This window comes from Eublepharis macularius, chromosome 10 (genome assembly GCF_028583425.1).
Source record: "Eublepharis macularius isolate TG4126 chromosome 10, MPM_Emac_v1.0, whole genome shotgun sequence".
In the NCBI taxonomy this organism is placed as follows: Eukaryota; Metazoa; Chordata; class Lepidosauria; order Squamata; family Eublepharidae; genus Eublepharis; species Eublepharis macularius.
The window spans coordinates 23,536,029-23,542,028 of record NC_072799.1 but is presented as its reverse complement, the minus strand read 5'-3'; positions in this window follow the sequence as shown (position 1 = coordinate 23,542,028).

The following is a 6,000-nucleotide window of genomic DNA, read 5'->3' as shown; positions in this document are numbered from 1 at the left end:
CTGGGAGTGATGTCATCATGCAGAGTCCAGGAGCACTCCTGTATTTTGCACCAGGACGGTAAGGGGACCTGGCAACCATAAATGGGCCTGTTGCCAATATTCCTTTTCTGGGCAGAGTGCATTAGCAGTGGTGGCATTTCAATTTCAGCCAATTCTGGAACAGACAAATTATCTGGACTCATTTCAAGGCCTGGTCTTAGTACAGAAACTATGCTAGTCACCTTGATAGATGACCTATTCCAGGAATGCAACAGGGAGAGTAGGTCCCAGGGTAAAGGTTAAAAGCATCTAGTAGAACACATCCTCAGACCTGGAAACTATTTGAGTACCATATGGTGGAGAGATTGCTAGACAATTGGTAAAGACTTGTTTTGTTTGTCCCAGCATAGTTGCCAACTATGGGTTGGGAAATTCTTAGAGATTTAAGGGGGTGGAGCCTGGGATATAATGCCATAGAGTCCATTCTCCGAAGTAGCCATTTTTCCCCCAGGGAAACCAATCTCTGTTGTCTCAAGATGAGTTGTAATTCCAGGAGATCTCCAGGCCACACCCAGAAGTTGGCAACTCTAAGGGCCAAGCTACAAGTGACGAATGACACTTGAACAGCAAGTGGATTGAGTGGAGGGCAAGTGAACAGGGAGAAATACACTTGCCGTTCAAGTGTCATTCGTCACTTGTAGCTTGGCCCATAGTCCCACAGAACTAACAGAAGTAGCTAACTGTGAAGGAATTTTACCTGTTGATCAATAGCAGCAGAAAAACGAAATAGTACAACCCAGACATGAGACAGTGGGGGATAAACTCCACTTGAGAGGTTTGAAAAAATGATTTTTACTCTTTTTTATGCAACGGTATTTTATAAATTCTGGGTAAACCAGGAAAAGCTGCAACAGTCATACTGCTATACAAATATCAAACCCTGGAAATATGCTATTTCTTGCTATGCTGTGTTTTGTTTGAAGAAATTATCTTTTTCTTTCCAGTATTGTGAAAGGAGAAAATAATGTCTCAGCAAAAGAGCCAGAATACTCCATGGAACTCAAGTACCGGGTATATTAATAGAACACACAGTCCTCTTCCATCGAAGTCTATTAGAATGCTTCTCATTCCAGAGATCGCTGGATCAGTCTTTTATCAAATCCGAAAGAGTGACATCATTCCTGCTATCAGGTTGGCTGATTTCACGTTGAAAACAGGTAATGCCATAACTCCCATTCTTCTTGAATTAGCTACCTAGTTTCATAGGACAAACAAACAGGCCTTTAAAGATTCCTGTAGTTTAACTGGGCACAGCAGGCCTCAGATGGTTTTTGTGCAGGCGTCCAGGGGACTAAGAGAGGGATGACAAATGTTCTTCAGATAGACGCATGTAAAGAAATGCAGCTGGGGGGGTATCAAGCTACAGCAGACTGTAACTGCAAGAGAGAAGACCGTGCCAGTTAAGAGTTTAACAGTACCCACCATGCTAAGTAGAGTTATACCCTTCTAAGTCAATTGAATGCAGTGTGTTTAGAAGGGTGTAACTCTGCTTAGGATGGAGCTTCAAAAATACACGAAGAATTCCAAAGAAATCTGGAAATCCCCCAAAATCTCAGGTTGTAAAACTCAGTCAGTTCATTCCAGGTTATTGCTACTATTTGCAGGGGAACTTGTTTGTTCATTTATTAAGGCAGTCTGTGTTAGCAGAGTGTCTATGCAGCAGTCAGAACACTGAAGTGATTACAAAAGCTTTATTAACAGAACTAACAAACTGGATAGAAAAGAGAAGAAATAAGCCTAGCTGCAGATAGACAAGGAGAAAACCCCTTATTAAAAAGCAGGTACTCCCCCTGAAGTCATGTCTAACTTGTTGCCCCCTGAAGGATCTTCTTTTCTTCTTTGAACACAAATTGTTGGTATACTCCAACAATTTGTGTGCTGCTTCTCCATAAAATATACCTAAAGAAGTTTACAATAAAATCAATTGTTGATTAGACTAATAAAAAAAAGGGTAATATGAAATCTCAGCCGGTCAAAGACCGTGGTAAGATAAAAAACACAATAAAACGGTACACAGTAAAGTCTAAGTATTATAAACGCCTTCCCTTAATTTACATACATGTGAAAGGAACTCAGCGACAGATGCAGTAATTTCAGGGAACTTATCAGATAACAAAAAATAGTTTCGTTACTAGTCGTGGATTTTGCAGAAGACAGAAGAGGGCAAATCAGATGGTGACTTAAAGAGGAATATTGGGGACAATGAAGAAGGATATGTTGAACTGAATCAGGTTCATTGTATGAGCAAGAAGAAACTCTTTATAGGGGATACAATTATATTTGCCTGTTAAGAGGGAAAGAAATTGAACCTGGCCAACATGAAGGCTCTACGATAGGAGGGGACTTCCAGATTAGAAGAGTACTGGGCCATAGAGTCATATAAAAAGGGAAGGCCAAAAAAACGTGGGGAACAAACTCCACAGCAGCCAGCACTGATTACTTGGGTTTCAATGTCCCAAATCCTCCTTCGGACTGCCCAAAAAATGGCCATTTTGCCAGAGTTGACCCAAGAATCCAGGTCAACACCAAGGGATCAAATTTTAGACACTATAGATTGTGACCATTTAGAAATATAGTCAGCAGGGAGGAGGGCAATAACTGTTGGGGGGGGGCGGGATAAAATGGAGGTGAAGCCAGTACTTAATAGCAGTGATTCACACCCGCAATTTGATAAGATGAAGACCCAACTCAACGCAGAGAGTAAAATAAGCTACAGAATTGGGGAGGCTGAGGATCAATTAGACTAATCAAGGAAGTCCAGTGTAAAAGAGATTTCCCTTAGACTAGGCTAATTCAAGTTATTGGTCAATATTGGTCAATAATTCAAGTTATTGGTCAAGATATTCAAGTCAATATCTCATTTTTCAATTCTTTAGGCTACTCTGCCTACAGGCCTGTCTTGATGTGATGTTAGGGTTGCCTAGCTGCAGGGTTTTCTCTGAAAATCTCAAGTGTGCAGGGTTTTGATTTTGGTTTAGGACTATGGCATGGAGGAAGGGTAATGGATGGGCAATGAATTCCATTTCACTCTTTTCTTTGAATTTTATAGGCCTTGAGAGAAAAGAAATTAAGAACATGTATAACAAGAAGCGTAAAATGGATACATTTTGTTAATATGGCCAATATATTTAGATGAAATCACAAAATGAGGGGCAATCGGGAAACATTTGTAGGCTCCAAGCCAAGTGTTCTCCCATAATGGGAGCAGCTATTTCTGAATGGGTACTCCCTGGAAACCCAAAGGTCAGAGGTGGACTAGAAGGAAGAAATGGCCCTGGAAAAGCTCCTCGCTCCCACGCACGCATGAGAGGGCACCAAAAGGTAGGTGCTAGGCCTCCAACCTCCAGCCCAGGGGGTTGGGGGACCTGGCAACCCTAAGCTCAAGCCAGTCTGAACCTGCTTTCCTTCAGCGGGAGCTGCCTTCCCAGGGCCAGGCACCATCCTTCTATCCCGGGCAGTGCCTGATTCACCCAAGGTGAGGGAGGGGGCAAGCCATCAACTCACAGGGAAATTACCCAGGGGCCATAATGGCCAGTTTGTCCCTGCCAAAGGAGATGCCTCCTGGAGTCTTCTGCAGCATCACCTGCTCTAATGAGGTAAAAGAAAGCTAAGACTGGCTCTTTGAAGAGGCATTTTGTTGAAGAAGCAAATGCCAAATCGGGAATCACTGAATTGGGACATCTACCTTTCAATCTCATTCCAAGGACCTCAGACCTCAGGAGGAAACTATATGTCATTGCCAAATTCAAATGTTAAAAACTGAGGTAAAACAGGCCTCCCGCACAACTGCAATTTTATAGGCACATGGAAGTTATTGTTTTGAATTCCTTCCTGTGTGAAAATTGTGCTACACATCCAAATTTACAACTTTAAAAATTACTAGTTTTCATGTCTTCTTCTGAAGTGGTTATTTTCAAAATCAGGCACAATTTTCATAGCCTCAAGCCACTTACAACTGAACAGTCAACATAGTCCACCAGGTAAAGTCCAATAAGTCAAGGTAAATCCAATCAATAAATTTTCTGTAGAGCACTGTACATTAAGGTCCTTTCTTCTTATTTATTACAGGTGCAGATGGTGCCAACTTGTGGGACGTCCAAGCAGATGGACCCGGCCGCCCAACACTCAGGACCAGCAACATGACCTGATGCTTCATATGTTACCTCCTCAGGGGTAGATATACTTAAGCATCTAAGATATTAAGCAATAAATATGAATAAATATAATAAATATCTGAATAAATATAATAAATGTAATAAATAAACATCTGAGCAATCACGTCTTCCAGTTGGCCACTTTAGGTGTGGGCGGTGTCAGTTGTGTCCCCTGACTTTAACTGGAGAACATATCACCATTCCAGGGACTAATTTTACAATATATACAAAGGGATTTACCACTTGTCAATCTATAGATGTTGTCTATCTGATAATTCGCAGATGTAATCTTTTATATGTGGGTAGCTGATTAGGCAGCTTACGACACGTTTATCAGAGCTCATTTCTTGCATTCGAAATGGTAACATTGAAGCTCCCTAGCGGAACATTTCATTGAAGTAAAACATAGGGAGGATGACTTTAAATTTATGGTCCTACATTCAAGTCAACATGTGTCTTCTTGGAGCTTACAGAGAATTTTACTGCAGAAAGAGAGTTACTGGATATTCATCTTGGGTTCTCTTAAACCCAAGGGTTTAAACAATGAATTAGGTCTTTTGTGTTTTTTGTAATTGTGTTACTGTGATTTTCAGATGTGATGTATATTTCTTTAAGGTAATTGTTACATGTAACGACTAACACTTTAAATAGTGAGTGTCTGGAGCTGTCAATTGCCTAGCTGCTGTCTTTGATTTGTAACTGCTGAGTTTGACTGTTTGAATTTTTGATGAGATACATTGTTTGAACTTATGGGTGAGTTTTAACTTTGGTATGATATATTTGGTGTTGATAATAGTATTTATCGTAATATTTATTGTAACATATAAACTCCGTATTTATTCAATCATATTTATTATATTTATTTATATTTATTGCTTAATATCTTAGGTGCTTGAGTATATCCGCTCCTGAGGAGGTAGCATACAAAACATCAGGTCACATTGCCAGCCCTGAGTGTTGGGCGGCAGGGTCCGTCTGCTTGGACATGCCGCAAGTTGGCACCATCTGCACCTGTAATAAATAAGAAGAAAGGACTTTAACGTACAGTGCTCTACAGAAAATTTATTGATTGGACTTACCTTGACTTATTGGACTTTACCTGGTGGACTATGTTGACTGTTCAGTTGAAAGCAGCTTGAGCCTGGAATTGTTTGCTTCATAACTGAGTTGAAGTTTGCTTGACTAAATATCTTGAAAGTGGTTCTACATTGTTGCTATATCTATTTGCATTTAAATGTGATTAAATGGTAAATTTATTGATTTATTCCTTCACGTACAGTTAATTCTGTTCTTCATAGTGATGTCTCCTTTGTTGTTGTGTACAGACAATTTTCATAGAGGCATTTTAAAACAAACTAATACCATACTGCACCAGTTTAGGAAATAAACATTTGGATTGTCCCTTAACATCCCAAAACCATGCTGCTACATAATGACAGTCTACGTTAAATTAACTAAATAATCATTGCATTTGTTTTGTTTAAAATTAAAATTTCAGGTTTGCTGAATTCATGAAGTGCACCAACTGTATATTTTAAATAGGACCTCAGGGCCTGATTTTGAAACAGTTTTTTTAATAGACTGCAGCTCTTTTTTTTTTTACACAATTCAGCATGTTTATTATTAAGAACAAAACAACATGGTTCAAGCCACTGGTAGCCCAAGGGTATGGATGTGTTGGAAAAAATTGGCAGGCAGTGAAGAGTTCACAAGAAACCCCTCAGCTTCTTTGTTTATTACAAGTCTGAGGAAAAAACTGATTGATGGCAAAAAGTTTCTTGTTTCATGTTACCATTCAAGAATTAGA